Source organism: Stegodyphus dumicola, chromosome 10, assembly GCF_044657685.1.
Source record: "Stegodyphus dumicola isolate Sdum_Otavi_A_Nest chromosome 10, ASM4465768v1".
NCBI classification, from domain to species: Eukaryota; Metazoa; Arthropoda; class Arachnida; order Araneae; family Eresidae; genus Stegodyphus; species Stegodyphus dumicola.
In genome coordinates, this window is record NC_140777.1 from 158,074,765 (window position 1) to 158,087,295 (window position 12,531).

At 32.3% G+C, this 12,531-nt stretch overlaps 1 protein-coding gene across 1 annotated transcript in view; it reads left to right on the top strand.

Annotated features, from left to right (window-relative positions):
* Positions 1-9,830, top strand: part of Surf1 (surfeit locus protein 1) — a 75,456-nt gene extending 65,626 nt beyond the window's left edge. Inside the window, exon 9 of the mRNA XM_085825744.1 lies at positions 9,490-9,830. The gene's annotated coding sequence lies outside the window, so the exon portion shown is untranslated. The remainder of the gene's footprint in view (positions 1-9,489) is intronic.
* The last annotated feature ends 2,701 nt before the right edge of the window (positions 9,831-12,531 follow it).

Genomic DNA, 12,531 nt, shown 5'->3' on the forward strand with positions numbered 1-12,531 from the left:
ACAACTAATTGAAACTAATTTTCCTGAATTAACTAGACGCAAAATTAACTTTCATGAATTACTAAAGTTATTGGGTAGAAGTTTAACTGAAAATATACATTCCGTATTATATATATTTATACAATTCAAAGTCCGAGGTCTGGACTCGTCGGGACTTCGGCGATCCCAGATTTGAGATTTTTCCGGATATTAGATCATTTTAAATCTACTAAGATGGCACGTAGAAATTATAAAATTGAAAATATGAACTCGTGATTTATGAAATAATGAAGCATTTGTGATTTAAAGGGTATCAAAATTTACAAAAGAAAAGAGCTTAATATTTGTATGTTTACTTTATTAAACATTTCTTTCAATGTGAGTTGTTTGATTTGTTTTCTCTGCTAATACTTTAGACTAATACTATAGACATATAATTTCTTGTTCAGTTATTAAGTTCCATTGTTCAAGTCCTGTAATTGCTGTGTCGAGAATTCCGAATAACTTGTCAATCAAAATTTTTTTCTCGTTCAGTAACCTCTCTGTTACTTTCTTCACTATCGGTAGCTGTATTTTCTGAATTTAGAACCATACTACAGATATCGGCCTCCGTTAATTGATTGATGATTGGGCATTGTCATCGCAATGAAAAACTTCTGTTTAACTTCCTAAATTCTGCCGCCTGGTGCGGCCATGCGAACTCTGGCGCTGGTTCTGGCTTTATGTGAATAACAAATCAGTTATTCTTAATTCAAATAGCACTAAATATAATCGTTTGTCTTATGAGTATCATTAACAAAATCTATTTTTAGCATAAGGAAAGAAATTTCTGCTAAATCTCCCCTTGTCAACATTTTAGCGCATTAAACTTAAATCTGTAATCGGATAATACTCTGTTATTTGGCGTGGCTGCATGATTCATCACTCAAGTTGTCATCTGTTGATAAACATGCGGTGATGAAAGCAAAATACAATAAATAATGATTCGCGATTTCGGCATCAAGAATATAAAATATTAGTTGGTGTAAAATTAACAAATGTTTCGGTTTGAGATTATGCCAAGCAGATACGCAGCTATGGAGTCAAGTTACTAATCACACAAATTTATGCTAAAATAATTATTTCTTCAGTAATGAGATATTCTATTTAGCGCCAAACTGAGATTAAGAATCGGGATTTCCGACATGTTTTTTTATGATGAGGGGAAAAAATCTAATGCGCGTGCGTAAAGCATACCTCTTCCCTTCAAAAAAGCCCTAAAAAATTGGTTGGTGGTGGCTTTGAGGTCCGGATTTTAGATCATTCCAGATATTGGATGTCCGGATCTCGGACTTTGTACTGTATATATATATATATATATACAGGGTGATTATAATTAAAGTTTAAGTTTCAAACCGCTATAAAAAAAAGAACCACTCATGAAAATGACGTCAAATTTGAAAGGAATGTTATTGAAGAAGGCGGAAAGCGTATGGCAGAAGAAAAAATTTAGTTTCAAAAGTTAGCAACAGATGGCGCTGCAAGCGAAAGAAGACTTAAATTAAAATGTTAGTTAAATTTCAGTGTTATAAAGCCACCAGGTACCAGGCTGTTCCTCATTTCGCGTCTCAGACGTTCGCCATGGGTGTTTCACTGCAGGACCGCGCTCTGCTGGTAAAGCTGTATTACAAGAATGATGATTGTCAAGAGTAGCTCTGCAAAAATTCAGGACACTGAAGGGTATAAAAGAAGGCGTTGGTCCAATGAGTGTCGTAGGTCTAAAGAAAATGATGCAAAAATTCGAAACGACAAGTTCGTTTGATATGCAATCTGGTAGAGGGAGAAAACGAGTGCATTCGACGGTAGTTGAAGAAGTGGCCACAGCATTACAGGAGGGGTCGGCCGGTGGTGTGCAACCGTGCAGTGCACGAGGAATTGTCCGAACATTGGACAGGCCTATGAGCACAGTGCTGAAAATTGTGCGAAACATTCTGCAATGCTATCCGTACAAAATTGGCCATGTGCAGGAGTTGCTTCCGTCTGACCTGACAGCTAGGGAGACGTTTGCGTTAGAATTCCTGGCTCGCATGGAAGTGGATAATGAATGGCCGTGGAAAATTTTGTGGACAGATGAAGCCCATTTCCATCTGACAGGATACGTGAATACCCAGAATTGTCGAATATGGGCAACAGAAAATCCACTGGCAACGCACCCCGTACCACTTCTTCCTGAAAGGGTCACGGTATGGTGTGGCTTTACGGCATCATTCATCCTACAACCATATTTTTTCGAGCAAACGGGTGCTTCCGGTCCTGTTCCCGCAACCGTCACTGGTCAGAGGTATGCGTCTCTTTTGTGCAACCACGTGATTCCAGGTCTGCAACAGCATGGATGTGTGGATGAAATCATTTTTATGCAAGATGGCGCTCCTCCGCACATTGCACATCCCGTGAAACAGCTGCTGAGGCGCCATTTCGGAAATGCTCGAATTATCAGCCGTCATTTCCGTACATCCTGGCCATCCCGATCGCCTGATCTTACTCCGTGTGATTTCTGGCTGTGGGAGTATCTGAAGGATGTTGTGTTCCGTGCTCCAATTGAAAATTTAGCGGAATTAAAGGCACGCATTTCGCAACACATTCTGAACATCACCCCGGAGACACTGCGATCCGTTGTGGAACATGCTGTTTGTCACTTTCAACTTGTTGCACACAACGGTGGACACCATATTGAACATGTTTTGCGCCAGTCTCGCGACAGTTCCGAACTTCTTTGATGAATGGTTCTTATGCGGTATGTCGCCGCAAAACTCTTGAAACCGATTTGTCCCTTTCGATGTGATATGTACAGTCATGCAAATAAAATTATTCAACAATTCTAATTTGTCAATGCGTTTTAATGTGTAACTTCCACCTTAGCCATTGTTTTACGAATCATTTCTCGTTTCTCGTCGTGATTCTGCCGCTTACAGCGCCATCTGTTGCTAACTTTTGAAACTAAAATTTTTCTTCTGCCATATGCTTTCCGCCTTTTTCAATAACATTCCTTTCAAATTTCACATCATTTTCATCAGTGGTTCTTTTTTTATAGCGTTTTGAAACTTAAACTTTAATTATAATCACCCTGTATATACATCTTTCAAAATATAACTTACCATTATGGATTCACTCTTTTAAAATAATTCTACTTTAATTAAACTTAGGAGATAATATGATCAATTAATCAATGTTGTTTAGGAAATAAATTATATATATATAGTAAAAAATGTAATATATATATAATATATATAGTAAAAAATGTATATTTTCACTATTCAAGTATTCACTGTGACAAGTATTCTTATCTTGTCACATGAACAGGCCTCTGTGGAAAGGGGCTTCTCTGTAAATAAAGCAATTGAAATTGAAAATTTAAGTGACTCATCATACAATTTTCAACGCACAGTATTTGATTACATAAAATTTTCTGGAGGTGTTCTTAATATCGAAATTAATAAAGAAATGAGATCAGTAGCAGCTTCTGCAAGAAGTGGAGTTCGTTATTCAGAAGTTCAGTATTTAGAAGAACAAAAATCTTTAACTAAATCTGAAAATTCAAAGATGAAAAGAAATATTATTGAGGAAGAAATTGATTATATGAAGCAGAAGAAAAAATTTCTTCAAAGGAACATTAAAGATATTAACGAAGAAGTAGATGCTTTAGCAGATGAAGCTGAGACCAGCAGGAACATTGATTTGATTATCAAAGCAAATGAACTTAGAAGAATAGTTAAAGAAAAGGAAATAGACATAAATAAATTAGATGTTAAAATAGCTGAAAAGATTTCAGATTTAAAAAAAGCACAAATGTTTTGTATCTTTTATTGTACAGTTTATTATTCTAGTATCTTTCAAAAAACCAAGGAAATAAATTGTATGTTTACAAATCAGTTATTTTAATCTGTAAAATATTCTTACATTGTGATTATAATAGTAGTTGACTGTGTTTAAATAAATATCAAATAAGTTAAATAATAATCATGTAAATCTCTAAAATAGTGACTGTTATTAGTGTAAAATACACTTATACATGTTTTTCAAGAAATTATGTTCCTAATTTAATATTATCTACTTCATAACTTTTAGGGAGTTAGTTTAATTTTCAAAATTGTTTTATGGTAAGTATTAAATTGAATTTAATAATTGTGCATAATACACACTTCTGTTAGTTTCTTAAAGTGAAATTACAAGCATGAAGTCGGTTGTATGGATAATTGCTTTATTCCATTCATTTTTTTGTTTGCTGATAGGTCCTTAATTTTTTCTTTGATGGTCCTTAAAAGTCCTTAATTTTCATGTAGGGAAATGTGTACGAACCCTGGTTGTGATACCACTGAATTGGAACTCGGATTACCTGTATAGTTTAACAACTTGTCTAAACATTCCACAGCTCCACTGTAGCCATCCTTACTATTTAATTTTTCTTTTTGCATTCAGCATTGGAGCTATTTCTTCTGAGTCACCACACTACCAATCTTGTTTAGATAGAATTCTGTGCACTTACTTTTATTTTTCTCTGTTTCCAAACTTCTGAATTTTCCTCATTCACTTTTTGAAACCTACAACATCACAAGTAATTTCATTGAAGCCTGATATGCTTTTCTTCATCAAAAGAAACTCAATTATAATTCCAGGGTTCAGTCTTTCCAGCTATGAACAACAAACCTTTAACTTCATTTCAGGCTTTAGTGATGAGATTCAATTCTGTGAGTTTTTCTAAAAAAATCATTAATTCCTTGCCTTTTTTAACAATCTGAGAGTTTGGGGGGGGGGGAACAGTGAACAAATAACTTGCAAAACGAGTATTCTGTGCATAGAGATAATATAAAATTTAGTGTAATGCTCTATGGAAAAAGAATGCAAAAGATGGTGGTGTTTTTATGTAATACGTTCATACTATTAGATTTATTATGTCTAATCATAAATTATTATTGTAAAATTACTCCCACTACTGATCATTCCTTGAAAACTAAGGCCTCTTGTCGCCACCTTAATGCCAAATGTCAACTGGTTAATTTAAATATGGTCAAAAGAGAAATATTCTCATTTTAAAAATCTCTAGTTTAGTTTTTTTAAATATCCAAAATTTCCAATGTTAACAAGTATGTAATAATGTATTAATAATTTAATAAAGTCAAATCAAATTTGGCTTCCTTTCAGCCACGTGATATTTTTAATACAGCACTTGAGCAAAAAGAGAGTCTTGTTTATTTAAGTGATAAACAACATGCAATAGCATTTGTTTTTTTTACATAGTTTTTAATTGCCACTGAACGAACTGAAGATTCAACTTTTAAAATATCCATGTTATAGTTTTTGCATAAATAAAAGAACATATAGTTCAAACCTGAATAGTACCCTTTCTTATTATACATATGATAAAAACATTAAAGTGTTTAAGACTGAAAAATATTTAGAATCCAAATAAAAACTGAACGTGATTATCGAAAATTAAGTTATTTTTAATTATATAAGTTTGAAGCAGTGTACTTTCAGAATTATGCTGTGCACATTATTTTTCCTAAATACCTCTTTATATCATTAAGAAAGCATAACAAATTTTCCAAAAAACATTTTTTAATCTAGCAAAGTAACTTTGCCAGATTAAAGTAAATAATTTGATCTCTAAAAAAGATAAAGTAAGTAATTTGATCTCTTTTCTTAACATACAAAAATTATTCAATTTGGCTTTTTGATTCAATTCAAGTCCTTTTTATTCAATTTAAAGAAAAAACATTAGTTCATGTAAATAATAAAATACATATGCAAATATGAAAAGTAAAAAAGTAAGTGCTATACAAATAAATGGTATTGATATGGATGCTTAAAAATACTGTGGTTTTGTGTAATTCTGCTTTTTGAAATCTGCTTCATTGATTCCCCTTTGCTTTCTGTGTCCTCATAAAAGCCCATGTGACTGTTTCCCAATCTTTGTTACTTGTATGTTAATCTGTTAAAAAATTAAATTTATTATTGCACATAGCCCCTAAAAGACTAAACGATGATATATCCAATATCTAAAGCTTTGAAAACTTCCTTGAATTGGAAATTTGAGTGATTCTTTATGGTGAATGGTCAAAAAAATCATCAACATAAAATCTATTTTCATATACAGATTGAATCATTTTCCAAGGGGCTAGCTTAAATTTATATTTGATAATCCACATAATACAGTTATGTTTCTGTTTCATTGTATGATTAATTAATCCTAGCAACTTTAAATCTATTTTGTAGAATAATACACATTTAGTACATCTCCTATAACAGAACTGATTAAATGTAATGACTTTCTCAGACTAAAGCGAAGTTTTTGTACTTCATTATAAGGCTTTTTAATTTTCAGTAATATTTATGACATGATATCAAATATTTTCTTATAAAATTATCCAAAATAAAGAAATAGACATACTTTATTTTTTCCAGCGACTTTTTTCCCCACTGCTGTGCATAATAACAGCGCAAATTTTCTTAACTGTAACTTTTTACAAAATAATTATAGTTACACATTTATCTGTATTTTTAATCATTCAAGGGAATCCACATTATTTGGTTAGCTGGGATACTACTCTACAGAATGATAACCTAATTAAACAAAACTTAATTATTGCAAATCCTATATAAAATATTTTTCAGGGCAGACAAAAATGCAAATTAATTCGATTTTCATAATTTTGCCATAGTTATGTATACATTTTAACGTACATTTTACACATATATCATTTCCAAGATCATCATAATTTCATACCATGTATCTTTATGTTTACAAGCTAGACTAGAATACTGTACAGCACATGAGGGCTATCTGCATGAAGGGAAGAAAGCCCTCGTGTAGGACTCATGCAGCCAACTCTTTAGTCTGGGATCAAACCCCAGGCAAACTCCCAGTATTCAGTGAGTGATCTTATCCACTCAACCACTGGTGGATCTTATGCTTACAAGAAACAAACAGTATATTTATTAGTTGGAAAGAAAGATTTGTGAAACATTTGGCTGTACAAAATTCAAGACAAAATAAAAAAAATAAAAGCCAGAATAAAAATGGAAATGCTTCATAAAAACGTACGGGATGATCTTTAGATATAAAGCCTGTTTTGGATTTCTGTGTTGGAGTCATTATGAATTTTTTAAGTAAATGTTTTTTTTTTTTTTTTTTTTTTTTTTTTTAGTGGGGGTAGTGGCTGTGTCCTATACATTGGGCTCTTACTGCTCGACAATTATTTGTTTGTTGTTGAGTTCATATATCATGGAAGAATGGTTGCCAGAGCCTCAAGGAGGTTGGACTTGTACTTCCACCCCAAGTTTGAGAAAGAGCACCCCAGGGGGGGGGAGTCTGAGGATATTTCACCCCTCTCCCCAACCACCTAACCACATAAGAGGACTTTAAGCTCGCCATATAGTTAGAGTGCTCCCTTGCCATATCCCATACATTTACAAGCATTCAAGCATCCATTCCTTCTTTGGCCCACCAGCGGCCGAGCAGTAACGTCGCTGAACACTGGTAGTTTGGTCCGAGGTTCAAATCCCGCGAACGGGCTGGTTGCATGGGTGTTTTCGTGGTTTTCCCCATATGTAACGTGTATACGAGCCAGTTTCCCTTCATCATAAGGCCTCATCAAAGGCATAAGGCCTCATCAAAGGCCTAAGGCCTCATCAAAGGCTTCATCATAAGGCCTCATCAAAGGCATCCCTCCCTTAAGGCAGATAGCCCTCGAGTGCTTTGCCATAATCTAATAAACCAACCAACCATTCCTTCTTTGAGTTTCAAACCCGAGCCCTACAGTATGGGAATCGGAGTCACTAACCACTGTCCCGTCTTCGGGGCTCTGCTTGACTATACATGTACGAGTATAAATATAGATTGACAGAGATAAGTGACTAATAAAGTATTTGACAGATATAAATTCATCATTAAGGTCTTTAAAAGATATTCATATAGTATAAAAAATGATAGTGTATGCCCTTGCCACTTTACTGACTTCTTATGACATATGGTATTTTCATATGAAGAATTACTTCTAGATATGGATAACTAAAACCGGTCTTCCGAATTACTGTATTCTTAAACCCTTTCTATTTTAATTCAACATGAATAGTTTTACTCTGACTATCTCTCTCTCTCTTTATTTGTATATTACTCCTAGTTGCCTACTGTAGACATTTCAGTCTAATTATTTTGAGATACAACTATGCTCTAATATTTAATTTGAGGACATTTTGCTTTTAGTTTGAGCTGTTTTAAAATAATTAAATAATTTATTCCACTTTTAAAAAATCCGTTTCTGAATTTTTTTCTAAAAATATTAATATGCATCAAATGAAAAAAAAAAAAAAAAACTAAAAATAAATTTTTATTAAATCTGTAATTTATATCCATCACTATCTTTTAAACTAATAAAACACATTTCAGATATACATAAAATAAATCATGAGCAAATTGTTGCCTAGCTGACATTTTTCAGCTTACAGAATACTTCTCATTTAACTATGTAATGATTCAAGGGAAACAGGTTGTTTACACCTGTAGTATATAACAATTAGTAAAATGTCTATGTATGTATATCTAAAGTGTTTATTATATATGTATGTATATCTAAACATGTCTGTGTAGATCTAAACTGTTTATTGGTCACTTCCAGAGAGCAACGAGGTAATACACTGTTGTTAAGAAACTACATGTTGAGATATAACAAGAAACAGTTTAAAATCTTTCAAATAAAAAATAAATAAATAAATAAATAAATGAAATGCTTAAAGGAAAAAATTTGATGTGGACACTACATGAATTCCTTGTATGGTCACTTTTTGCTGCATTTCATTTAAATTTATCACCTCGAATTATTCAAACTTGAATAACAGACTCCTGAAGTCAAGTTGAAAATTATATCAATAGCTGCTAATTTTGAAGTTAAATATCCCAGCCACTTTTTTTCCTACTGGAGTTAAACTTCTTATAATTCTATTTTTTTTCATAATGAGTGTGAAACTCTCCCGAGTATAGGGACCGGGAGACCGCACTGAGAGTTATTTGAAAATTTATGAATTATTAATTTGTCATTTAATTGTTGAAATTATTATTATTATTATTATTATTATTTTCATTTGACATTGTCAGACATAAATATTTTAGCCATTTAAAACACTTCTGTAATTAGAAGCATATGACTATGACCAATGATTGCGAAAATAAAGGCCAGTTAAGGACTTTTAAGTGGGTAAGAGAGTGGATATATATATATATATATGTAAGATATAACAAAATACGATGGCTGCTTTAAGAAATAATTAGCGACCTCAAAATTAACGATTCTAGATTTGGTGTTCTCTCCCCTAAATTCATCTGTTCTCCCAAATTCGAGATCTTTCCATGTTACATAACGCTGCTTGAAAAAGGTAACTAAAACTAAAATCAACCAATCATAGCTTAGAGTACTTTCTGCATATACTCGGTATAAATGCCGCTTGCAAGTTAACTATGTTATCTTCCTTTCCTAGCTTTCGCCACTGCTGAAAATCTCGCTGCTCTGCTTGATGTCTCCCCCTTCAACCTGTGTATGTAAGAAATTATTGTGATTGTTTATGATAAAAAAATATGTTGTCTACGAAAAATGATTCTAATGTGCCTAGAAATAAAGATGGTAAGTAGCTGAACTTGGATTGTGTCAACATCATCTGCCTGCCTTTCCACTCAACTATCGAAAGCTTTTAAAAGTTTCAGTGGTGTCTACGCACTTAAAACATTATATATATATACACATTTGGTACTACTGATTGCAGTAAAAAAGGAAGGTGCGCAGTTAGATGTTGTAGCAGTCCCTTATACAAAATTTTAACGTTCTATGCTAATCGTTTTTGAGTTATTTGAGATACATACCATTTACAGACATCACGAACAAATCCCTTTTGAATCCATTTGGGGAGGGGGGGAACTCTTCTGTGCATATGTACACACGTCATACAAAACAAATCGCTCAAATGGATCCAGGAACGGTCAAAATGTATACTTGTGTTGAAATATGATACCTGAAGTGTTTTGCAATTACAACACTTCCTTAATTTCGTACAAGGAAGTAATAAAAATTACCTGAATAAAGCTAAACACAGTGAACCAGCTCTAAGGCAACCATTCATGGTTTTAAATTATTTACCCTTCTGTGAAGTTGGTCATTTTAGAAAGAGGAGATTTAAGAACAAAATTTCACGCCTATATAGATCCGAAATGATCTAAGATCCGGACCTCAATGCCACCAACAACTCCCCCCCTGCTTTACACCGTGGAGGTAGGAAAGGGAGGAGGGGCCAACCCGCGCTAAAAGTGAAGCACTGCTTTGAAGCTTGGGTCACCAGATGGAGTGTTATTTGTTTACATTCAGAAGCTCGCTTGACAAGATTCTGATAGTATTTCGACACAGGACAGTTCCATAGAAATCGAAAAAGGGACACTTTCACATGAAAGAAACATTCATAGTGTGATGGATACTACATATTTGTATAGTTTAGTGACATTTACGCAAAAATCACATCTTGGTTATTTTTCGATACTAACAACAGCGATTTTGATTATGAATTTGTTTTATAAAATTATAAGCTGTTGCAATACAAAAATATAGATTTTAAGAAAAATGTTATGCTTAAAAGAATAAAAAATACCTTACGGTACATTTAAAATTGTATACGTCTTTCGATACCCTTGATAGAGTACTCGCTACTTTTATTTTATTTTCCAAACGTCAAAATGTTTTAAATAAAACAAATTTTTTACACATCCATATATTATTGTAACATGTACCTTTTAAAATTTTTTAGAGGAGAGGCTTTATTGCTGCTCATTTTAAACCCATCGTTTTAATTTTATATATCTGAAAAATAATCACTTTGGGCTTACATGTTTTATAAATATAAAATTATGTATGTTAAAATATTTGTAATTAGGCACATAGGTCAGATTAAGTTTTTATTAAATAGAGTAACGCATGCAAGGGCTATCTGCCTAAAGAGAGAGATGCCATCGTGGAGGAATTTTGAAGAAAAACTGACCTTTGAGTGGGTATTAAAAATAATACTTATAATTTTCATTCAAATTATATTCATATATATTTTTTATGTAAAACTTTCAGGTGTATGCTAAATTAGTGTAAATTACTTTACACGAAAAATATAGTGAATGCACAGAAATTAAAGATTTGCACATGCCGGAAATGAAAAATAGGAAATATGTATGGGTATTTATGCATGTACTTGCAAAAAGCATGTATCTGCCTTTGACACAATACTTAAATATTCATTAAATTATTTATAAATGTATTTGAAATGAAGAATTCATTCACTTATAAACAACTGTAAAAGTACTGTGAAGAAATCTAATTATTAAATGTATCTAATTTATAATGATTATAAATGTTATCTAAATATATAATAACCTTAATATTGAATTGTAAACATAAATTGAAATCCTGTTGACAAATACGTTATAAAACTATTTAAGCAAGAATTGTTTGTATTGGAAATCAATCTGTTAAAAGGTATTGTAAAGCAAATGCTATGAGATGCGCACTTAAGAACATAATAAAGAGTTTTGAAATATGTATTGTTGAAATGAAGGGTAAAAAAAAAAATCTAATAAGTATAATTAAAAGAATTATTCCCCTTACATTTTATAATAACTCAGTTACAAGTTTTAAATAATACTTAAAAAAAAATTTATTTTATTCCCTTTCAGAAATGTTCAGAGAAAGTAAAGTACTATTTAATACCTATTTAATTATTAGGAATTAGCGAAATACTTATTTAAAGTATTTCGCTAATTCCTAATAATTCTCTAATTTAAAATGAACCGAATAGAGCATTAATTATAAATTTGACTTACATTTTTCGATTTAAAAGATGTCTCAGAAGCCAAAAAATCATGTCATATTTAAGAAAGTATTTTAGGAAGAAGCTCTATAAATAGAAAAGAAATGATGCATAATTTTAATATTAATAATACAATAAACTTTGATCTTAATTTTTGTACCTTAACCGAATAAAATCGAATTACCTTAATTTTTTTTTCTAATGTAATTAACGAAAACTTGTGAAAATATTTCATTCAAATTAAACCATTCTGAGAAAACTGTCCTGTGAAAAGTATAGCATTTAATTCCGTCCAGAATGAAATGTTGTTTTCACATACGTAGGACTCTGAAGTGTTGTAGAAAAAGAAAATATATGCATTTATATGTATATTTACGACGTAATTACAAAATATTTACATCCGAACGCGTCAAATCCCATAGAACTCAATGGTAAATGACCCAATGTTTTGGTCACTACGTAGGGATCGCCGTTGCTTCAGAGCAGGGTATGGGAGAAACTTGTTTAGGGCGACTCCAACTTACTTCCTACCTCCATGCTTTACACATGGGCATTTGATTCCCCCACCCCCGCGCATAATTAAACATGTGGAAAGAAAGTCCCGATTCTTAATTTCACTTCGGCACTAAACTTTTATTTAGTATTTTATTGGCTCGTTATTGAAGAAACAATCGTTTTAGCACA